Below are 26,097 nucleotides of genomic sequence, written 5' to 3'. Positions count from 1 at the left end.
GGTCCTAATGGGGATGAGAAAAAATGTTGTTTTGTGTGTGTGTATGTGAGAGAGAGAGAGAGAGAGAGGGAGGGAGGGAAGGAAGGAAGGAGGGAGGAAGAGAGAGAGGAAAGGAGGGAGGTGAGAGGGGGAGAGTTTGCCATTTTTGACATGCTGAACCCAAAAGGTTAACTATCACTAAACTAGTTGCATTGGGTTGGCATGTCCTGTTAACATATCTTACGATTTTAAAATATTCATCAGCAGGTTGTATTTTGTACTCTCTCTTATTTTCAGCAAGATACTCCTTAAGTCTTTCAGACATCCAGGCAATGAAGTAATACTATCAGCATTTCTGAGTTTGTTTATATTATATGAGTCAATTTTAATTTCTATTTCCTCTAGTCCAGTATTTTTCTGCATATAACATAAATAAATAAGGTGACAGTATTCAGCCTTGAAAAACTGCCAGTTCTGGTCCATTTATTTGTTCTACATCCCATCTGAATTTGCTTCTTGATTATTGCCTAACTTCTTCAAAAGGCAGACATGGGAGTCTGGTATACTATAAAAAGCTATCCATAATTTGTTATAGTCTATACAGTCAAGAGCCTTACATGATCAATAAAGCAAACTCTATTGTATTTTTGAAATGTATTCCCTTTCCCAATTATCCATTGGAATAAACAAAATGGATGCCTCCGTCTCTTTTGGATTATACTCATACACCTAGCAATCCTTGTTCCATCTATTGTTGAAAAGTGGGTTGTAAAATCTTGAGCATCATCTTTCTAGCATGGGAGATAAGTACAACTATTCCTTAGAATTGCCTTTTTGCAGAGGTGGTATTCATCAGGTTGTGACCAGTTCTGGAGAACTAGTAGAGGACATTTTGAGTAGTTCAGAGAACCGGTAAATACCACCTCTGACTGGCTCTGCCCCCATCCATTCTCTGACTCCTGAGTTCCAGCTGATCGGGAGGGAATGGGGATTTTACAGTATCATTCTCCTACCACGCCCACCAAGTCATGCCCACCAAGCCTGGCCATGCCCACCAAGCCACGCCCACAGTAAAAAAATTGAATCCCACCACTGCCTTTTTGTTATTAAAATATAACTTTACTGTGTTTTTCACAAGTGCCAACAAGGGGAAAACACTATTTGACTACAAAATAGTATGGTATTCCATATACTCTTGCAATTTGGTAGATGACTATTTCCTAAGGCTTCTTTAACTTCACTTTCTAAAATGTCCATTTAAGCATGACTCAGTTTCTTTATATTGTCTTTCTCCATTACAATTTGTCTTTTCTGTTATTGATTATGCACATCTTTGCATTTTTTTAAAAAAAATCTTGATTTTTGTAATGTTCTTAAAGAAAACTCATGCCTTTTCTATTCAATTGTTGTCCTCAGTTTCTTTGCACTGAAATTCAACTATTCAGGTTCAACTGGAATAGCTAATGCTGGATCCTCAATAGAAGTACCGACTTCAGCACATGTTTTGAAAAATCCCTGAAGTCTAACAAAGGCCAGCAAGGCTACCCTTTCTCCAGTACCATTTTGTCAGCCATTTCCCATCTTCTTTAGCTTGAGGGCATGTGCATTGTGTATCAGGAATATATGATTGTGGGTTTGCAGCAAAAGTCAGTAGAAAATGTGGATCTTACTTTCTCCAGAGCTTGCATGTTCTGCTGCAAAGGAAGACTGTGTTCTTGGATGCAAGGCCTTCTAGCAACTGAGTCTATTATCCTATAACTCTTTACTGACTGTAAACCTCAGTGAACTCAAACTACCGACTTCCAAAGGAAGTGGCTCAGTGGTGGGTTTCAAAAATTGTTCGAACCTATTCTGTGGGTGTGGCCTCCTTTGTGGGAGTGGCTTGCCGCCCATGTGACCAGATGGGAGTGGCTTGCCGCCCATGTGACCGGATATGAAAATGCCGACGACACTTGTCAGAACCACACTAATTACCTCACACACAGCCCTGGCATGCATAAGAATATGATGTAAACTTGTTTTTTAAAAGGCATCTTTGGTTTGCGTTAAAACAACTTCAACACACACAATGTTCTGATTGCACCACAAACGCAGTAGTCATCCTTACCTTTCACAGAGGCACTGAGTTTTATAAATATGAGCATGATAGTGTAGAATAATCCTATCCAAGGACCAGTGGTGGGTTTCAAAAAAGTTTGGAACCTCTTTTGTAGGTGTGGCCTGCTTTCTGGGTCCACTGGTGGAACCTCTTCTAACTGGTTCGGTAGATTTGACGAACCGGTTCTACCAAATAGGTGCGAACTGGTAGGAACCCACCTCTGAAGTGGCTTGAATTATTCTGTAAGAGTACAACAGAGGCTGCCTTCCTATATGACTGGGAAACGCCCGTCTGCTTCTATATTTGTTAAGCCTTTTGATTCTAGCGGAGATCACCCACTTACCCAGGAAGAATTGCCTGGGGGAGGACTCAGAACACTGTTTCTATATATGTATAATCTCCAGCATCAGGATTGCTATGTAGGAGGAAAGTGTTAAAAAAATAAATACATTCAAGTTATTAATCTGCAGTCTTGAAAAGAAAAGCAAGCCCCTTCAGTAGCTTAAGGGAGGAGGCCAATAGCACAACAGTTAATTAAAACTCAGGCAAATGGAAGCTTTTTATAGCTACCTCCTTCCATAAATCACCTGCTTCCTGTGTTTGGGAGGCTGCCAGTTTCAAATCCAAGAAATTGTTGGCATTGTGGAAACCTGAAAAGGCATATTTTATAACTCTCAGAACTACCTGGAACTTTACTGGCAATGCCATTTAAATTACTATGCCAATGCAGTTGAATGGCTGGGGGTGGGGGTGGGGGTGGAGAAGCATTATTGTACCATATGACAATTTCAAAACATTATAGTGGCAATTCCTGAATTTTGAGTCTATACAAGAACACTTCTATGATTCATTCTATTGTTTAGAAAAGAACAAAGCAATCTTTTAACTTGTCTATATTGGAAAAAAAAAGGAAGAATGTATCTTTACTCTACTTAGGGAAATCGCTGCTTGATTCGTTGATTGATTCATTTCTATTTTTTTAAAAAAAACTGTGTACATCGCCAATTCTTTCCAAATTCATTGCACCTTACAGAAATAACTGCAAAGACAGCCACAGTCAAACAAACAATACAAAATTATAAAATCTTAAGGTAAGGTTTATAAACAAGAAAACACAGTAAACAATGTAACACTAAAAACTTCACAATAACCAACACTAGTGAATCCATGGAAACAGCCTAATAGCACACATTAGATTAATAAATATGCCCCGACTATAAGCAGCACCATGATAAAATTACACAGCCACAACAGAAATCTTCCAATTATCTACAAGACAGCCCTGTCCTATCAAAGGATTCATTTTCACTGCTTTCCAGCAGGCCGTTGAGGTGACCTAACATCCAAAGGGAGGCTGGGCCGTTGGGTCAAGGTCATGATGGAGAACATTTTCCCCCAGTTTTTCCATCTCTTTATCTCACAGAAATGGCTGAGCTGAAACCTCTATAGATTATATTCACTAGCCATCGCCTATCCTCGCTACACTCGCCACTCATTGAGCTGGAGAAAGAGACAAAGAAGAAAAATTAATGAGGTGGGGAGGAATGCAAACAGGGCTACCAACATAATGATCTGGGCGCTAATCATAGTTTTAGTTTTGAATATTTACAGAGCAGTCCAGTTCTGTTTTGTTGCTCAAGAAGTAGCAAGCAGGGTAGTCATAGTTGTTTTGGTGCTGAAATACTGTTGGGAAGCACCCATCCTTACAATGAGGAGGGATTAAGCATGGAGACAGCCTGAAGTCATTAAAGGTAAAGCTTCCCATCACACATTCCCATGCTATTCGTTCCCGACTCTGTGCTCATCTCCGTCTCAAAGCCAAAGAGCCAACGCTGTCTGAAGATGTCTCCATGGTCATGTGGCCGGCATGACTAAATGCCTAAAGCACAAAAAAATTACCTTCCCACCAAAAGTGGTCCCTATTTTTCTACTTGCATTTTAACATGATTTTGAACTGCTAGGTTGGCAGAAACTGGGACAAGTAACGGTAGCTCACTCCATTACACGGCACTAGGGATTTGAACCAGTGAACTGCCAACCTTTCTAATTGACAAGCTCAATGTCTTAGCCACTGAGCCACCACATCCCTATAATGAAGCATTTGTGTAGCCTCAAAAGGGCTAGGACCAACCTTCCCTCCCAAGTTCCTTTTAGCCTTATCTAATTGTTCCCAAGAGCAAACTGCCAGACTGCGGACATTCCTGTATTATAAGCAGAAAATAATAAAGTAGTTAGCTTTAATTCTGTATGTGTGGATCTGGTTGTTCGGTAGTCTCCAAGTCTCTACAGTTCCCGATACCACATGAATGGATCAAGTAAGAGAGAACAGGCTTAAAAACAACAACAAAACCCATAAAACCAGGCCTATGTTTTAATTTTGTTTTAGATGGTGGTTAGGGAATGGTTGGTGGTGTAATGTAAGATGGGGAACATCATTATTCAATTATCTGCAGTCATTTGAGTTGGAAATTTACAGATTGCTTTTGGGAAATAGAACTGCCTAGTTGATGAACTAGTTGTTGAGTTTAAATATATAGAGGCCATTGCCTAATATTAAGTCATCATAAGAGAAGTTCATAGACACAATTTAGGAAGCTTCACAATGACTTTCATTCTATTTAATTCTTCAACAAATGTTATAGGGTAGAAAAAACTGGAATAATCTTTCAAATCCAGAAGAATTAACATTATAGATATTAACATTGGATACATAGGTGATATGTAAAATTGCATTTTATTAAGTACTAGCTGATAACCCAGCATTGCCCGGGTATTTATTTATAGGAGGAAAATGTCTGAACCCAAACATAATTTCTAATGTTGGATTTTCCCCCTTACCAGAGGGAGCCCCCTTGTGGAGTATCGTGAAGCCGTTACCATGGCAAATCCACTGCACTGTACAGTAGAAACCATTTTATGGCACTATAGTAGAAGCCATTTTAAAGCACAACATGCTATATCTTAACAAAACACACACATCAAGGGGTGTTACGTGTGTCTTACCCCCACAGTATTTTTCTCCAGAGCGTAAGTCATCTGTGTACTAAGTTTGGTTGAAATTGCTTGAGGCGTTTCAGTGTTATGCTGGAACACACACACATAAACGCACACAAACATATACACATACTTTTTTATATTTATAGATTAGCTGGATAGAGCAAGGTAATTTTGGGGAGAGATTCCAGTTCAAAAGAGTGTGAAATAAAGATGGAGGTTGACTCATCTGTTGTTCAACTTTGGTATTAATTCTCTTTTTGAAACCCTCACAATCCCTTTTTCTACTATTCTGTGGTTAAAATTTATCTTGTGCTCCTATAGTCATATGGTTGCTCCCCCCCCCCCACACACATTCAATTATGTTCAATTCACAGCAACTGCCTGGTGAGTAAAAAAGTAAGGAAGAGTAGGACAAAGACATGAAAATCATAACATAAGCAGCAGAAAAGAAAAATAGTTGCAACTAGTTCACACTAAGGATATTCAGCATGTGTAAAATTTTTCTGTCCTTGAAAACCGTCCCTGCTTCTACTATATTCATACCCCATATACTTTATCAATTTTTATTCCTTAAGTACCCTTTTTGTTTGAGAATGACATCAACTTTAACCAATTATGACTTCCTTGGTCATTCTCTTTTAATTGTTTTTTCCCCCTTTTTGTGTGTTATAGTTTGGATCCTTGCCATCTAATATAGGGACCATGTCCCTTTATGCTGAATTCAAGTACCCCTATTGTATTCAACTAATTGTTATGCTTCTCTTGACACATTCAATTCTCCTTTTCATTTAGCAACTGCTCCAGACAGTGACCAGTTGCAAATAGAACAGTAATAAACTCTATTTAAAAAAGAATCATTTTCCAATCAATGGACACTTTTACAACAACAGTTAAGGTCTAGTCAGTTTCAGGCCGCAGTTACCAGCCAGAGGAACAGTTCTACTCAACTAAATAAGGTCACAGAGCAAATGTTGTTAATTTGCAGTTAGCACTTTTATGAACACACTGCAAAAAAAGGAAACTTGGGAACCGAGAGTTTCTTTAAGCAATTTCTCTGCCCTGTGGGAAGAAAAGAAAAGAAGAGGAAAGAAAAGGAAGAAAGAAAAAAGAAAGAAAAAGAAAGAGAGAGAGAGAGAGAGAGAGAGAGAGAGAGAGAGAGAGAGAGAGAGAGAGAGAGAGAGAGAGAGAGAGAGAGAGATCAGGCCCAGAAGACCTTTACCTGGATAAAACAATGAGACAACTTTACCTGGATAAGATGGCAGCAACCAGCTTCTCTCCCTCCCTCTCTATCTCTCTCCTTCTCCATCTCTGTCTCTCTCTGTCTGTCTGTCTCTGTCTCTCTCTTTCTCCCTCCCTTCTTCTCCCTCTCCCTTCCTCTCTTCCCCCTCCCCCATCCCTCTTGTGGTTACTGTGTCACTTAGCAACTATTTTGTTGGAACCAGTTGTGGTCACTGCTGTTTAGAACCTCTTCTGTAGGTGTGGCCTGCTTTGTGGAAGTGGCTTTCTGGCCATGTGACCAGGTGGGAGTAGCTTGCCAGCCATGTGACTGAGTGGGAGTGGCTTGGCAGTCATGTGACTGGGTGGGTGTGGTGAAACTCACTTAACAACACTCTTGCTTAGCAACCAAACTGTTGGCTCAGAAACTCCGGCATTTGAAGCACGCAAGTCTTAAAGCTGTCAAGTTATAAGACCGTTGCACCCCTAACCCTTTAGAAGAAAAACCCAGGGGTGTTCAAAGTTGACAGCTTTAAGACTTGCGGACTTCAACTCCCAGAATTCATCTTGATGTGCGGACGGGCGGGGGGAGGGAGCTGGATCCGGTTCTAAACCGCACTCTAGATTTGTGGAACCTCTTCTATAGAAGAGGTTAGAACTGGCAGGAACCCACCCCTGAGTTACTCCTTTTATGGAATAATATGATCTATATAGTGTAAAGATACATTGATATGCAGTGATATAGAGGTTTAGAAGGCTAGTTTGGTTTAGTGGTTAAGGCATCAGGCTAGATACCCGAATACTGTGAGATCTAGTCCTATCTTAGGCACAAAAGCCAGCTGGGTAACTGTGTACCAATCACTCTGTGTCAGCTCAACACACTTCATAGGACCGTTGTTGCTGGAAAAATAGGAAGAGGAAGGAATATTAGGTATGTTTGTCACTAGTATTTATAAAAAGGGTGAGGTGGGATAAATATAAATAGATAGAAATGTGCTAAATAGAAATTCAGAACATATTGTTACGTCTATGGAGATTCTTGATCATCCAAGTGAAAGTTGTTCCAAAGGTGCTTTTCAAAAGGCAACCGGCCTTTGTTGGTTTTTTTTCCCTTGAAAATGTTTTGCTTCTCATCATAGAAGCTTCTTCAGTTCTGAAGTCAGTCAGAACTGAAGAAATGTCTGGGATGAGAAGTGAAACATTTACAACAACACCCCCCCCCCAGCAAAATCCAGTTGCCTTTTGAAAAGCACCTCTGGGACAATATATTGTTATATCACTTCGGAGTGACTAGTTGGCCAAAGTTGTTTTATAGACTGCCCAAATGTATTGTGATGGTTAGTTCTTCAAGGTAACTTTAATAAATATTTGTGGGGCAGCTTTGATCCACTAAACAATAAGGTAAAGGTAAATCTTTGCTTAGCTTGATGAAGGTTTGAATGAAGCATCCCCTTGATGTTTCTTAGAACTTCTTCTTGTGAAGATCCTTCTCCCACAGCATAGGCCAAAGTATTTGCAGGCTGGGCAACTTTGGTGAATGCTGAAGAAGTCCCCACAACATGAAGGATAGCTATTTAGCTCTGAAAAAGGGGTGGGTTCCTGCCAGTTCTAACCTCTTCTATAGAAGAGGTTCCACAAATCTACAGTGCCGTTTAGAACCGGTTCCAGCTCCCTCCCCCCGCCCATCCCCACATCATCAAGATGAAGATCGAGAGGAGGAATTCTGGGAGTTGAAGTCCACAAGTCTTAAAGCTGTCAAGTTTGAACACCCCTGGGGTTTTTTTTCTAAATGGTTAGGGATGCAAGGGCCTTGTAACTTGACAGCTTTAAGACTTGCGTGCTTCAAATGCCAGAGTTTCTGAGCCAACATTTTGGTTGCTAAGTTGGCCACGCCCACCCAACCACATGACTGCCAAGCCACTCCCACTCAGTGACATGGCTGGCAAGCCACTCCCACAAAACAGGCCACACCTACAGAAGAGGTTCTAAAAAAATTTGAAACTCACCACTGCTCTGAAGCCTCCTTGCAGTGTGTTGAAAATTTTCTGGAAAGGGAAGTTTCAGCCAGAGGGACATACAGTACGCAAACAGGTAGGAATTAGGTGCAATTAGGACTGCCACTTTTTGGCCACTCAGATGTTTCTGCTTCCAGCATATGCTGAGGGATTCAATGTGTGCCCAAACCACTCAACTCTGAGAAGGACTTTGGCCAGCACTGAGGATTCAGCATAATGGTCCAAAGTGGTTTGTCTCTTTAAATCATATCTGTAGCTCTGATATCCTCGCTGAAATAATTGTAGGTCCATTTATACAGGCCAGCCGAGGAGCCTGTTCAATTTTAGTAATGAAATATTGTCTTGGTTGCTAGGGATTGCATTGAAATAGGTTCTGTAGAACAGAAGTATTTTAGGTTTTTAGGTATTTTATGTTTCATGGTATATAAAACAATAATAGAATGGAAAACCTGTACACATGTATGCATGTAGCACATTATATGGAGGAAATATAGGATTATAAAACAAGTAGAGGATGGATGGATGGATGGATGGATGGATGGATGGATGGATGGATGGACAGATGGATGGATCAATAGATTGGTAGATCAATAAATAGATAGATGGATAGTTAGACCAATCGATAGATAGATTGATAGATGATAGATGATAGATGATAGATAGGTAGGTAGGTAGGTAGGTAGGAAGGTAGGTAGGTAGGTGATAGGTGATAGGTGATAGGTGATAGGTGATAGGTGATAGGTGATAAATAGATAGATAGTTAGACCGATCGATCGATCGATAGATTGATAGATGATAGGTGATAGATGAAAGATGATAGATGATAAATAGATAGATAGATAGATAGATAGATGATAGATGCTAAATAGATAGATAGATAGTTAGACCGATAGATAGATAGATAGATAGATAGATAGATAGATAGATAGATAGATAGATAGATAGATAGATAGATAGACAGACAGACAGACAGACAGACAGATAGGTGATAGGTGATAGATAAAAGATGATGGATGATAGGTAGGTAGGTAGGTAGGTAGGTAGGTAGGTAGGTGATAGGTGATAGATGAAAGATGATAGGTGATAGATAGATAGATAGATAGATAGATAGATAGATAGATAGATAGATAGATAGATAATAGATGATAAATAGATAGATAGTTAGACCGATCGATCGATCGATAGATTGATAGATGATAGGTGATAGATGATAGATGAAAGATGATAGATAGATAGATAGATAGATAGATAGATAGATAGATAGATAGATAGATAGATAGATTGATAGGTGATAAATGATAGATGATAGATGAAAGATGCTAGATGATAATAGATAGATAGATAGATAGATAGATAGATAGATAGATAGATAGATAGATAGATAGATAGATAGATAGATAGATAGATAGATAGATAGATAGACAGACAGACAGACAGACAGACGATAGGTGATAGGTGATAGGTGATAGGTGATAGGTGATAGGTGATAGATAAAAGATGATAGATGATAAATAGATAGATAGATAGATAGATAGATAGATAGATAGATAGATAGGTGATAGGTGATAGGTGATAGGTGATAGGTGATAGGTGATAGGTGATAGGTGATAGGTGATAGGTGATAGGTGATAGGTGATAGGTGATAGAGATAGATAGATAGATAGATAGATAGATAGATAGATAGATAGATAGATAGATAGATAGGTGATAGGTGATAGATGATAAATAGATAGATAAATAGATAGATAAATAGATAGAAAGAAAGAAAGAAAGAAAGAAAGAAAGATAGATAGATAGATAGATAGATAGATAGATAGATAGATAGATAGATAGATTGATAGGTGATAAATGATAGATGATAGATGAAAGATGCTAGATGATAATAGATAGATAGATAGATAGATAGATAGATAGATAGATAGATAGATAGATAGATAGATAGATAGATAGATAGACAGACAGACAGACAGACAGACAGACGATAGGTGATAGGTGATAGGTGATAGGTGATAGGTGATAGGTGATAGGTGATAGATAAAAGATGATAGATGATAAATAGATAGATAGATAGATAGATAGATAGATAGATAGATAGATAGATAGATAGATAGATAGATAGATAGGTGATAGGTGATAGGTGATAGGTGATAGGTGATAGGTGATAGGTGATAGGTGATAGGTGATAGGTGATAGGTGATAGGTGATAGAGATAGATAGATAGATAGATAGATAGATAGATAGATAGATAGATAGATAGATAGATAGATAGATAGGTGATAGGTGATAGATGATAAATAGATAGATAAATAGATAGATAAATAGATAGAAAGAAAGAAAGAAAGATAGATAGATAGATAGATAGATAGATAGATAGATAGATAGATAGATAGATAGATAGATAGATAGATAGATAGATAGATAGATTTCTATTCCCTCTGCAGGTGAGTGTATGTCACAAATCTTTCCTTCCATTTCCTCTCTATTGACACCAGAACTTCAACTTCAGGAAAGTTTGGATGAGAATCCTTTAACAAAGGAGGAAGGGTGAACAAATTGACTTTCCTTGTGTTACGAAGTGCCAAGCTACGCATGACTTCATAGCTCTGGCACGCTCTTCATATTTTTGCACAACCAGTACGCGGGTAGTAAAGCCCAGTTATCCGCTTCTTTAATAGACCAGAACAGATGAGATGTATGACCAAAAAAAAAAAAAAATGTGCAGTGTGGAATGCTCTTTTTCTCCCTCCTGTTTGACTCTGTTTCTTGCTGACACAGCTGGTGCAGTTATTTAATTATCAGAAGAGCCAAATACTATATTTATATCTCTTCTGTGTTGTTGCTTTTTTAGTGCTGTTCAATGATATTCTCTAATTATCAAACTATGTGAAACAGCTTTCCAAGGTCTCAAGGACCTTCTGATTAACAAGATGGCACTTTCCTCCTTGCCTCAGCAAAATTCATTTTGATTCTCTTTCAGCAGAATGTCAGAATGTCACACTGCAGGAAGGTTTCCCAGAAATCATCGGTTTTGGCCAACATCCTCAAAAAGGCTGCTTCATGCTCAGGTTAAAATGGGAGTGAAACTGAGTGAATAAATGCATTGATTTATTCTGTTGAAGGGCAAAAAAATGCCACATATCGGCTATTTTTGTTGACATAGTTATCAATGTGGGCTTGTTGACTATAATGACAAGTAATGACTCTGCATGTGTGAAGGTAGTAATTATTACCCACATTGAATTTATTAGTCACATTTTATCCCTAGGGAACTGATCAGTTTCCTGAAATCAGAAACACTGTCGTTTAGACATTTTTTCCCCTTCTAAAAATATTATATGGATAAGAGAGATATGGCAGATGATTCTGCATTATTACCGTATTTTCACCCATATAACCCGCCCACGCAAATAACCCGCACACGCATATAACCCGCGACGAGTAAAAGAGAAGGGAAACAGCTGAGATGGGGGGGGAAGAAACGGAGAAAGAAGCCTGCGCACGCTGGGGAAGAGGAAAGGAACGGAGGAGAAGGAAACAGCTGAGATCGGGGTGGGGGAAGAAACGGAGAAAGAAGCCTGCGCACGCTGGGGAAGAGGAAAGGAACGGAGGAGAAGGAAACAGCTGAGATCGGGGTGGGGGAAGAAACGGAGAAAGAAGCCTGCGCACGCTGGGGAAGAGGAAAGGAACGAAGGAGAAGGAAACAGCTGAGATCGGGGTGGGGGAAGAAACGGAGAAAGAAGCCTGCGCACGCTGGGGAAGAGGAAAGGAACGGAGGAGAAGGAAACAGCTGAGATCGGGGTGGGGGAAGAAACGGAGAAAGAAGCCTGCGCACGCTGGGGAAGAGGAAAGGAACGGAGGAGAAGGAAACAGCTGAGATCGGGGTGGGGGAAGAAACGGAGAAAGAAGCCTGCGCACGCTGGGGAAGAGGAAAGGAACGGAGGAGAAGGAAACAGCTGAGATCGGGGTGGGGGAAGAAACGGAGAAAGAAGCAAGCCTCCGATCGTGTAAGCCTCCGATCGTGTAAAATATTTTCCGTATACCCCGCCCACGCATATAACCCGCAGGGGGGCGCTGTGCTTGTAAAAACCGCATATAACCCGCGGGTTATATGGGTGAAAATACGGTAGTGCCACCGGTAGGACATGGGTCAGTAATATCCTTGTTACATATTATATGGTTAGGGAATGACACTTACCTTCATTTTGATTATATTCCCTGATTCACTACTATATAGAAAACCATAAATTAGTTCTTAGTTAAACTTTTTGACCTGTATAGGAAGAACTCAAAGCCATAAAATAGCCTTTAGGAACCAACTCCTATAGTTTCTGACAGCTGACCAGGCGAGCAGGAGAAGATGAGGTCCTAAGGCTGGGAAAAGTTGGACTTTAGAGCCGAGGTGGCGCAGTGGTTAGGGTGCAGTACTGCAGGCCACTTCAGCTGACTGTTATCTGCAGTTCAGCGGTTCTAATCTCAGGGTTGACTCAGCCTTCCATCCTTCCGAGGTGGGTGAAATGAGGACCCAGACTATGGGGGCGATATGCTGACTCTGTAAACCGCTTAGAGAGGGCTGACAGCCCTATGAAGCGGTATATAAGTCTAACTGCTATTGCTATTGCTATTTAGTTATGTTTGTGGGTTACTTTGACTGCTTAATTTATCAAAGCCAGTTACTACACATCTGAGAAAGTAAAGAAGGGACAAAGCAAATTGCGTACATCATTCAATTAAATTTAACCATCACATCTTCTTTCCAGGGGTAAGACATATTTAGCATAGAATATCTGAAATTACAGATATCTCCTAGATTCTTTGAAAGTTGGTTGGACTCTCAAAGCAATGTGCCAGAGGTTGTTTTCAGCTGGTTCTTATCGGTTCGGAAAAATCGGTAGTGGCTGTTGCTGGAGGCTCTGCCCACCCACCTGACGTAGTGCACGACCTTCTGCACATGTGCAGAAGGTGGTACACATGCACCAAAGGTGGTGCACATGCACCAAAGGTGGCACATCTGAGGAAAGCAAGCGCGTGAGCGAGTGCGCTCACATTTGTGAACCAGTAGCAAAAGTAAGTGAATCCCACCACTGCAATGTGCCCTTTATATTGTAGGAAAGACTCACAGATTGTTTTGAAAGTGCTTGGCACTTTCCATTTTAGAAATTAACCTTAATTGTCTTAGAGAATACTTATTTTTCATTGTCAGCAGCAGCACAAATCACAAAGGACTTCCGTAGAGTTCCATATAGTGAACTCTACGGAAGTGAAATGTTTAAGTTAGATACCAAACTTCTTTCCATGGGAGAGAAAACCACCAAAATTTTAGATCAATTACATGCTTAAAGACTACTACCTGAAATCAATGCATATGTTTCATGCTGGGAACTTGGTGTTTCTTTGGTGTTACTAAGCAAGATAGCATCGGCAGCACTTTGACAGAAGAGAGTGGGGTTTGCTTTAATAATGTTACCTTCTTTGTTATTAAACATTACTAAGAAAACCAAGCATAGCAAATTCCTAACATTTCAAACTTGAATTCACCTATCCTCCACTATTGCTATCATCTCATTCAGTCCAGGCAATAGATACCGTAGGTCAGTTCATGTGGTTTATGGGGCTTGGTTTTTAATTTTTATTTATTTATTTACATCCCATGTTTATTATTTTTATAAATAACTCAAAGCAGTGAGCCTACCTAATACTACTTCTTTCTCCCACAACTACAACCCTGTGAGGTGGGTTGGGAGAGAGTGGTTGGCCCAAAATTTTCATGCCTATGGCAGAACTTCAACTCACCAGTACCTGGTTTCTAATCTGGAAGATGTTGGCCATCTTAACTACTAGACCAAACTGACTTTTATATCTAGAAAACTTGTAAAGTGAAAGTTAATTTATTCTAATTCTGGATGCCTGTTTTCTTCATTATTAAACCAAGAGGTTTGTATTTTTAAAAAGGATTGCATTTTACTCCTTTGACAAGTGATAAAGTGAAAAAGATGACCCAACAATTTAAATTAGCAGTAAGAGCAATTTTTTTTAAATGCTAATTTTTGCACTTTGTAACTATCCATTGATTCTTATTCAGGTCATTTTGATTCTCTAAATATATTCTCTATTAGTTATTATTGTTTCTCTGCTGGCTTCTGAAACCATAATACTTTCAATCCAATAGCAGCAGAGTTTCTATTTACACAGAGTTAAATCTTAATTATTTAGCATATTATTAATATCCCCTTTCAGCCTACTAACCCCAGAAGCTGATATTATCACAGATGGAACTGAAATGATGAATCTGTATGAATAGCTACAGGACAATTTTACAATTAAAAGTTTGAAGAATGAGGGAAGGATACACTCTTTCCATAGCATCTATTTTTCAAGATGTCAATTTATTTTATTTTCAGTAACAAAAGCAAACCTTAGTTGTAGGAATTGTAGAATTGTAGAACTGAACTTTCCCACAAAGTCAGCAATAGGATGAAAGCATAAATCTGTTTTCTGAGCCAAATACATTCCTCCATTCTTAGATACCCATCTTACTATTTTCTTTTAGGAAAATCAAATTTATATAAAGTGTAGGAAAGGCAAAATAAATAGTCAGCCGATGAAGATAAGGATATGAGTTTGGAAAGGGAAACCATGCTTACTTCCATTACGTTTACCATATACAGTTCTTTCATTCATTGCCTTTTATTTTTAAACTTCTGATGTCCCCTTTTGAGAACTCGCATGAGCTGCATCCTACCTGTGTTTCCCCAAAAATAATGCTTGATATTATACTACTTTTTGCTCCAAAAGATGCATTAGGGCTTATTTTCCAGTTAGGTCTTATTTTCAGGAAAATTCAGGTGCCTGAGGTGGCGCAGTGGTTAAATGCAGCACTGCAGGCTACTTCAGCTGACTGCAGTTCTGCAGTTCGGCTGTTCAAATCTCACCGGCTCAGGGTTGACTCAGCCTTCCATCCTTCCAAGGTGGGTAAAATGAGGACCCGGATTGTTGTTGGGGGCAACATGCTGACTCTGTAAACCGCTTAGAGAGGGCTGAAAGCGGTATATAAGTCTAACTGCTATTGCTATTCTCTTAACTGGGGCCTATTTTTGGTAGGGCTTATATTACAAGCATCCTGAAAAATCATGCTAGGGCCTGTTTTTCTGGTTGGGTCTTATTTACGGGAAAACATTATACATTATCTCTTTCCCTTCCATCCAGCCCAGCCCATTTACACTTATGTTTTGTGATTTGATCCACATTCCTTGACCAAACCACCTCAAAGTACTTTCATAATGATCATGCATTTTTGTATTCAAGCCACTTTCATGAAATCTTATTCATCTTTGACTTGACCTTTTCTTGTTTTCTTGCACACCTATTTTACGTACAGGTAGTGCTTGACTTACAACAGTTTGTTTAGTGACCATTCAAAGTTACAACCACGCTGAAAAATGTGGTTTATGACTGTTTTTCACAGTTACAACCTTTGCAGCATCTCCGTGGACATTTGATCAAATTTCAGAGGCTTTGCAACTGGTTCATATTTATGACTGTTGCTGTGCCCCAAGATCGAGTGATCACCTTTTCTCACAAGCAAAGTCAACGGGGAAGCCAAATTCATTTAACAACTGGGTTACTAACTTATCAACTGCAATCATTCACTTAACAACTATGGCAAGAAAGGTCATAAAATGGGGCAAAATTCACTTAAATGTCTCACTTAACAACAGAAATGTTGGGCTCAATTGTGGTTATAAGTCAAGGACTACCTGTACTTCACTTACACTGCATTCAACTTAATTTTCTATCTCTTTTGATATATCCAGTTTTCATTTCCATATAACAAAGCAGGCAGAAGGATACTCTTACACAGCCATTTTAGCTTCTTTCAATAAATATTCATTTTTCATAACTGCTTTGATAATACCGACTATCTTTCTATTTGCACATACCAATATTGCCCCATCCATGTTTCTATCTTTAGAATAGATGTTGTTAGACTACACAACTTTATCTATAGGCCCTAGATTTTCATCACTTGTGTATAACTTAAAATTATTCAGTCCTTTCCCCAGTCAAACTCAAGCCCTTTGGTCTTTGAAGCATTAGGTTTGAGGTGCACATTTATTGACGCATCATACACCCTCTGCAAATAATCTCTTACTTCCAGCCAAGAAGACTGAATCATCTGCACATAGAGGACATGCTCAGTCATGTTCTTGACCACTGCCTCTCTATCACCCTTGCAAACAATTCTTATTCATTTGTTGATAAATACATTAAACAAGCAAAAGGACTTCACACTTCCTTGTCTTAGTCCTTACTCAATACTGAATTCTTTGCTAATCATTCTATTTATTCCAATGTATACTTTATTTTCATCATATACCACTCTTGTCTCATTCAGCAGCAATCTTTAACTTCGTATAGGCACAAAACAATTTCAATATTTAAGCCTCTTCACTATATTATGCTGATTTTGTAATTTAGGGGCCACCGTCTTCTGGGTCCTCCTACCACTGTTGCCATTCTTGGGAAACTTGTTGGTTTTCCTATGCTGAAGTAGTTGGTGCCAAAATGGATGCCCAAGGAGGAGGTGAACACTTTTTCTCTCATAGGCTGGGTAAATATAATTTATTTGGAATTATTTGGTCATATGATTTGGGGTGACAGGTCAAATCCGGCCTGCAGGGTACAGGTGGCTGACTCCTGCTTTAATTGAACAAATATAAATAAAACTTTCTTTCTCACATTTATACATGCTTAATGATCCTCAGTTTCTCTAAATGTCCTGAACTAAAAGATCATGAAGCAAATAATTTCACCACTTTTATTTTTAATTATGTTCATTCTGCCGGAGGGTTCCTTGCTTAACCTTCTTTACTCACTTCCTAATCAATATTTTCTTTACCAACAAATTAGTATTTTATTCTTTATCAAAATTGCTCTGCATTTTCACTGCCTCTTTTGACCTTAACTCTTCTTTGCTCCCTTAGAAAAATATACATGCAAATAACATAATCAGTTTATAAACACTGTACATTTTTCTTACTTTCATTTGTTTTCTTAACAATTATTTACCTGTGCCCATTTGTCTTTATTTACAACCAGCTCCACTTCATAACTCTAATTATCCTTTTTCATCCTTACAATAACTTTTTCCCACTCTGTTTCAAGCATATTCCACATTTTCTCTCCTTATAACCATTTTCCCTTCATTCCGGTGAGAGATTAATATATTTTCTAAGACTTTCTCTTCCCTACTTTGATTCTGATTTTTTTTCCCGGTTGTTTTCATTTTCTCTCCAAATACTACGCTTGATATAACAAGACGAAAAATATATCTTTCACATACAGCACCTTTCATCATCTTAGATTACTTCCCTCATTCTGCTAAACTTTCATCATAAGCACTCAAATCAATTATGCTTTTAGGATTATATTAATTTGTCTGTCATGTAAACATATGAACAGATTTATGCTTAAATCGTGTCTTTGAAAACAGCAGTCCTTTTTCTAAGCAGGTAAGTTTTTCTCACCAAAGTTTTGCCATTGTCATTCATTCTTGTGTCTCTGAAAAGCCCAAGTTTCTGGTCAGGTTCATGAAAATTCCTCCCTCACTTTGGGTGCATTTACATATAACTATAATTCAAAAGGACTTTGGGCACAAAACTGTATTATACCAATCCAGTTCTAAGAAGATAACGTAGTCAACGAATTTAGGATTGTAACTCTTTTACCTAGGAATGCCTTTAAGACTATTTTGATTGTTTTAACATAGAACATATTGCCTTGAATTGTGAGATAGGTAGCATATAAATTTAATCTCTCTATATAAAAGCCAAATACCACTCACTCATCAAAAAAATCTTCAGAATCGTAAAGTCTACAATCTTGAGATTTGGCATATATGTTCCTCTTGGCTTCTTGGTGTTTGCCAAGAAAGGATTTTTCAAAATGACCATCAGATCATTAGTATTTCTTATACAGTAATTAACATGCTCTGATGCTAAGGAGTTCTACTCCCCTTTTCCCCACCTGAAAAGAACTCTGTTCCAACTGCCAGTTGCCTCACACTCAGTTCAAACTGGCAGACATTCCACTCCTTCACTCAGGAACGGTCTGGGGCTCCTTACAGTTCTAAACATTGGTACCTCACCAAAATGTCTATGACTTCCACCTATGGAACTGCTTCTGGACTCAAGGCGGTGGGAGCGATATTCCCTTGTGCGTTTCAATCACCAACCACCACTGAGCCAGTGGATTGAACCAGAGTGAACCAGTTTTCTCCTGCATTGCCCAATCATATAGTTTCATCACAAAGCAGGGGAATCCAGTAGTATAGTATATTTACATTGCTTCACACATTACAGCTAAGGTACAAATTCATGTTTTTCTTACTCTGGAGAAACTGATTTAACTAGGCAGAGAAGGAAAGCAGAGAGATTTATTTCAAGGATCAGACTTCCAATCGCCAAGCAAAGCCAGACCCCAGAGAAGCAGAACGAGGACAATGAGAGTTCCTGTTTTGGCTCAAATAGTACTGAAGATTCTGGAATTTGAACACTTAATGGAGAATTTAAATTCTATGGATTCCTTTTTAAATAAAACTTGATGTACATAAGTTAAATAAACATCCATCCCACATTTTGTGTGTAGCTTTGACTATGTTCAGAACAGGGGTGGGTTTCTCGCCCCGTTCCAACCGGTTCGGTTGGAACGGGGCCGGCGGCGTCCTCGTGCACGCGCGCGGTGCACGCATGCGTACTAGCGTCTGCGTGACGCTCCAGCTGCTCCTGGAGGATCGCGCAGGCGCTGTATGCATCCTGCGCATGCGTGGAAGCACAGAACTTGTCAAAACCGGGTAAGGACCACGGGCGGGCGGGCGCGCCCTTCGCCGTTCCCAGAAGTTACTTACTTCCGGGTTCGGCGACCAACCGGTTCACAGGGACAGCCGCGAACCGGTTGAAACCCACCCCTGGTTCAGAAGGACTTTGTGCACAAAATTGTATTATACCAATTAACTTCTAAGAAGATAAGTGCCTTTTTCCCTAGGAATGCTTTTAAGACTATTTTTATTGTTTAACATGGAACATATTGTCTTGAACTGTGAGATGGGCAGTATATAAATTTAATAAATAAAATATATACTGTAGCAGTCATATTAAATATGGAAAAATACTTCTAAGAATTCTCCATCTACACTCAAATGTCGTATCCGGCTATTTCTCTTTATCACTTTAGTTCTCTGAGTAAAACAGCAAGGACCCAATTTTCTAACCCTTCATTTTCAAGAAATGTTGTCCAGCTCAAAGTGAATTCTTTATATAATATGTCAGTTTTACATTCCCAAATGACTGCATTTCTCGAGTTAATCTGAGAATTAATCTAAAGAAAAATTGCATTATAAAAACAAGTTTCTGAATTTGTGGTATCAAGAGAATGAGAACGGCCAAACCTATTGGAAATGTTAGTGGTTTATAGTGCCACAAATTTTAAACCTTCTGTTTTATTGGCATTGTCAGGAGACTCTATCCCTTTTATTTTCCTTGAAATAATAGAGTATTTTCTAGTTTGATCATTCACGTTTTGAAGGGCTAAAGTTATGAATTATTGTTGGAACTGATTAGAAAGCAAAGTCCAATCACTTTTATTGCATTGTTTCATCTTGTTTCCTTCCATCTACACACACACACACACACACACACCTTTCTAATTCTTTCATTATCATTGCAAGTATCAGCAAATACCTATGTACCCATAACAATAAATTGCATAACAATTGCAATTATATCAATTAACACTTTTCTGGGATACACTGTAATTCTTTCACTCATAATTAAATCATAATATTAAATTGGATTATTAAATGTATTAGTTGAATCTGCCTCATAAATTCAAACAATATTTATTTAAATATCTTACATCCTTCCATGTTCTTAGTTTCACAGACAGATTAACAAACACAGAACATTTTTCTTCCTTCCTTCCCTACTGCTTCCTTCCCCTCCCTTCTTAATTATACATAAATTGACATAATTATGTACAGGGCAGAGGATATACTGCTTCCTTCTCCTATTTTCCCCGCAACAACAACCCTGTGAGGTGGGTTGGGTTGAGAGAAACTGACTGGTCCATAGTCTTCCAGCTGCCTTTCATGTCTAAGACAGGACTAGAACTCACAGTCTCCTGGTTTTGTAGGTCAGCACCTTCAACACTACACCCAAATGGCTTTTTACCATTTATTCTGTTTATATTCTAAGTTGCAATTTTGCAAATTTCATGATTGTTCCCAGATTGGCCCATAGATATTAAGCACCACTGTTCATCTTGGCTTTATTTAAACGTTGTTCACAGCTTCAACCTCAAACTGTCTATTGTGGACCTAACCCTATTCCTAAGAGGTCCATAAAAGGGGCGTGTATAAGTGCAGCAGCGTGCCTACCGTCCCTGTCTTACTGTCCCCATTTATCTGTACTTACTTCCTTTGTTTATGTTTATACCTATACCTGCTATGTTTTACAGGTTTGACAAACAAACAAACAAATAAATAGTTTGAAAAATGTTTTTTTTTAAATAAGACACATAAAATATCCTCCTAACTTTGGTATACAGCAGGATATTAATCTTAGTCTCATCTGTGCCATTTTCTGGAAAATGTAAGGACAATACCTGTCACAATTTGGCCATTTGGACCCAAGAGCAGCCAACATTTACTTTTACACCAAGCATGCTCACACTCTGCTATGCAACTTGAACAGTGGTGGGTTTCAAAAATTGTTTCAACCTATTCTGTGGGTGTGGCCTCCTTTGTGGGAGTGGCTTGCCACCCATGTGACCGGATATGAAGATGCCGACGACACTTGTCAGAACTACCTTAAATTATCTCACACACAGTACTGGCATGCATAAGAATAGGATGTAAACTTGTTTTTTAAAAAGCATCTTTGGTTTGGGTTAAAACAACTTCAACACACGCAATGTTCTGATTACACTACAAATGCAGTAGTCATCCTTACCTTTCACAGAGGCACTGAGTTTTATAAATATGAGCATGATAGTGTAGAATAATCATATCCAAGGACCAGTGGTGGATTTCAAAAATTTTTGGAACCTCTTCTGTAGGTGTGGCCTGCTTTCTGGGTCCACTGGTGGAACCTCTTCTAACCGGTTCAGTAGATTTGATGAACCAGTTCTACTGAATAGGTGCAAACTGGTAGGAACCCACCTCTGAACTTGAAGATCTCATCTAAAGACTTGCTTGCTGTTGCTTGTATCCAATGGTGGGTTTCAAAATTTGTTAGAACCTCTTCTGTAAGTGTGGCCTGCTTTGTGGGAGTGGCTTGCTGGCCATGTGACCGAGTGGGAGTGGCTTGGCAGTCATGTGACTGGATGGGTGTGACCAACATGTAAAATATGGTGAAACTCACTTAACAACGCTCTTGCTTAGCAATCAAAATGTTGGCTCAGAAACTCTGGCATTTGAAGCACGCAAGTCTTAAAGCTGTCAAGTTACAAGACCCTTGCATCCCTAACCCTTTAGAAAAAACCCAGGGGTGTTCAAACTTGGTAGCTTTAAGACTTGTGGACTTGCGGGGAGAGGGAGCTGGAACCGGTTCTAAACGGCACTGTAGATTTGTGGAACCTCTTCTATAGAAGAGGTTAGAACTGGCAGGAACCCACCCCTGCTTGTATCCCTATAACTCAGAGGTTTATGCTGTGTACGGACATTCTCAGGACACAGGACTCAACACCAACTTTAAATAGTATTTAAAATAAATTCATTATTACTATAGAAAGAGGAAGGAAATATTAGCAACAAAAATGTAGATATTATCGAGAACTAACAAACATGAAAGGAATAGACATAAACATATAGTATAAGACATCAAGCACTGGGTCAGGGGGTTGGCAACTGACGGCTCTGGAGCAGCATGCGGCTCTTTCATTCCTCTGCTGAGGCTCCCTGTCACTCAAAATATGTGTCACAACTGCCAATGTGCGACACCCACCAGCACGCAATTAATTGAGCTTTTTGAACCCTGGTAGGCCTACCATGGATAAATCCAAGAAAAGAAAAGTTACAGAAGAAAACAGAACATATAATTCAACTATGTATGTTAGTTTTGTGTCTGCTCATGAAATAGTCAGGCACGGGAAGGGTTTTGTGGCTCCCAGTTCTTTCTTTTCTGTGGAAAACAGGCCCAAACGGCTCAAGGCTGCTGACCCCTGCACTGGGTGAACACAACAGCCCAGTGATGGGTTTCAAAAATTGTTCGACCCTACTCTGTGGGTATGGCCTCCTTTGTGGAAGTGGCTTGCAACCCATGTGACCAGATGGGAGTGGCTTGCCGCCCATGTGACCGGATATGAAGATGCCGATGACACTTGTCAGAACCACCTTAAATTACCTCACACACAGCACTGGCATGTATAAGAATAGGATGTAAACTTGTTTTTTTAAAGGCATCTTTGGTTTGCATTAAAACAACTTCAACACATGCAATGTTCTGATTGCACCACAAACGCAGTTGTCATCCTTACCTTTCACAGAGGCACTGAGTTTTATAAATATGAGCATGATAGTGTAGAATAATCATATCCAAGGACCAGTGGTGGGTTTCAAAAATTTTTGGAACCTCTTCTGTAGGTGTGGCCTGCTTTCCGGGTCCACCTCTTCTAACCAGTTCGGTAGATTTGACGAACCGGTTCTACCGAATAGGTGCGAACTGGTAGGAACCCCCCTCTGCAACATCCAATCACAAAATAGTAATAGAGAATGTCAGCAACTCAGCACAGTGCAACACCTAATTCTCTAGCATTATTAGAGAAGGAATAATAATGGATAATCATCCATAATTTAAAAAGGAGGAAAGGTTATCAACTGACTTCTACGTGGAGGTCAGCCATTGCCTAGATATTCATCACCTTGAACACCATCGGATTATAAGTTGTGATATTTCTTGGCAAGTTCTGCTTGAGGTCAGATCTGGGAAAATAGGTAACATGGCTGGCACAACCTCAGCACATATTCATTATCTCAAACGACATTACCTGAAAGTCATTTCATCCATAAAAAGCAGCTGTGAGAGCCTATACTTTATGATTACTTGATTCAGACCTTATTTTACCATTGGCTTTAATAATCTCAGGTGATGGGTTTACAAAAATGATCATTTGATCATTGAACTGGAAAGGGAAGGAGGAAGCAGCACATGACATCAGCCAATCTAAGTTGATGAATGGGGAGTACATACATGAGTGGGGAAAATGCAAGAAATGAAAATACAAATAGAGAATACATAGGTATTGCAAAGGGATCATTAGTGTGTGGCTACACCTCTGCAGTATTTTATATGTGATTGTGTATGTGAAGGCCAATTGCTACTGAGAATATTTTTGAATCAAAGATGGAGAAAGGCAGTGTTAGTTAAATTAATGATCTAGGCATTATTATTATTTTTTCTATTCCTGATAAGTGAAAACATAGGTTTATTTTAAGTTTATTTAAGAAGGTTGGTTTTCCACATCCAGCCAAAACAATTCACACTGTCTATTCATGCCATCACCCACATAACAGTTTACTAATGTGAAAAAAGTTGCATTAAAAATAAATGAAAACTGCTAAAAATGCATAGTTTTATGCAGAGCCAAATGGAATCTCGTTTGCCATCACACTGAAAGGGGAGATGTTCTGTTTATAAAACAGATGCAACAACTGGATGAAAATGAAAATGTGAGCCAGTTTTCAGAATCAGAACCAGACAAAAGATACTTGGAATTCTACAAGTATAGAAATATAGAAAAATAGAAAATATACTTTGCAGCCATCTGCAAAGTTTTGCATAGTAGAATCCTATTCATCTTTCTCTGTTTCGTTAAAGTAGCTCTCTCTCTCTCTAGCTCTCTCTCTCTCTCTCTCTCTCCCTCCCTCTCTCTCCCTCTCCCTCCCTCTCTCTCTCTCTCCATACACACACACACACACACAGACACACACACACACACGCATACATACATACATACTAGTTAAAGGTATAATGCCAAATTAAATTATAGCAAGGAAGCAAATTTGTGAATCTTGAAGCAACCAGCTGAATCGGGTGATCCCAAAGAATTTCATATCTCTGAAGATCTGATGGCTTTTAAAATATTTTTGCAACTTCTGGGGTGATGCCATCTGAAATGCAAAGTTGCATTTCTCTCCCATATATGAAGGATACTGACTGCAGAGGTGAATGATGTGAATGTTACACAGACAGGAGTAATTGGACAATGATTTTTATCCCCTCCTTAGAGTGTCTGCCTGTCTGAACTTCTCAAGGGTGGTAAGGATGCCATTGATGTGGGCTTCATTTACTTTCTTTGCTTTCACTCCTTTCTCTAATAATAGTTTTTTAACTGTGGATAGCCATAAGCCTTAATTTTATGCAAAATGCTAGACTGATGGGAACTTTGTTAGTGTACATGCATTGGCATATGGCTTTTTGTTACCTGTCACATGTAAAAGTTTGCAGCTTCCCTTTGGGTGTGCGCATGTGCTTGGCCTGAGACAGGACAGTTGCACTGTTTCTTCAGTTTTAAAGCCCTTTATGCCTTTCCCTAAAGGCATCTACCTGTTCTACCAGGCAGAGGTGGCGCAGTGGTTAGAGTGCAGTACTGCAGCCGTTTCAGCTGACTGCTAGCTGCAGTTCAGCGGTTCAAATCTCACCAGCTCAAGGTTGACTCAGCCTTCCATCCTTCCGAGGTGGGTAAAATGAGGACCCAGACTGTGGGGGCAATATGCTAACCCTGTAAACCGCTTAGAGAGGGCTGAAAGCCCTATGAAGCGGTATATAAGTCTAACTGCTATTGCTATTGCTATTGCTACCGGTTTCCACCAGTTTGAGTGAACCAGTAGTGGTATGTTGGCCTTGGTCGCAGAACCAGCAGTGACATAGGCTGCCCAAGCCCCTGAATCGGTTCCCCAATCACTCATGCCATTGCCGGCATGTTTTTTAGTTCTTTTTTAATGTTCTGCACATGCGCAGAACAATTTACAGGCAACTGCGCATGCAAAGTTGAGCAAAGCGAGCGCGCTTGTGCACACATGCAGAACGCACACAAAGCAATGAGCCGATAGACAGAGAAAGGAAGCAGTATGCCTCCTCCCATATTTGGGCATACTAGGGGTTCTGACACTAAATACATACCGATTTCCCTGGCTCAGCTGATAAAGGAGGAGAACCTTGTGGCTGAGTGGTTAACACAACTGCTTAATATGTAATACAGCACAGGTTCAAATCCCAGTAAGGGTATGGCTAGTTGAATAGCTAAATTTCAAGCTAAATAGCTTGAAATAGATCTATACTAGTCTCCCTTTATTTATTTATCAGCTCAAATACAACACACACACACACACACACACACACACACACACACACACACACACACACAATGCAGTTATCCAGTCTTCTCCCAGCACTTGCCAGGCACAGGTGAACAGTTCAAGTATATACTTTATTGCTCATGCCTATTTCACAGGAATCTTCCCAGACTTGCAATTTGCATCTGGGCCAAACTAGGTAAGGCTTAACAGCAATTAAGGGGACTCCTTCCCCTGGCTTGGCCAGTCTCTTTCCAACAGCATTTTTTGGGGGGGATGGGGGGATAACCAGTCTCCAAAGCCTTGCAGAAGGCTGAAGCAATAGAGGCCTGTCAAATTTGATAAGGCAGAGTGTTTATAGGGCAGGGCTTGCCACAGAAAATGCACATTTCCTAGCTCCCATCAAATGGAAACATTTAGGGGAAGAAATTAGACAGAAAGCAAAC

This window comes from Thamnophis sirtalis, unplaced genomic scaffold (genome assembly GCF_051295495.1).
Source record: "Thamnophis sirtalis isolate CommonGarterSnake01/CBP01778 unplaced genomic scaffold, rThaSir2_p1.2 scaffold_1, whole genome shotgun sequence".
NCBI classification, from domain to species: Eukaryota; Metazoa; Chordata; class Lepidosauria; order Squamata; family Natricidae; genus Thamnophis; species Thamnophis sirtalis.
This window is presented reverse-complemented; position numbering follows the sequence as displayed.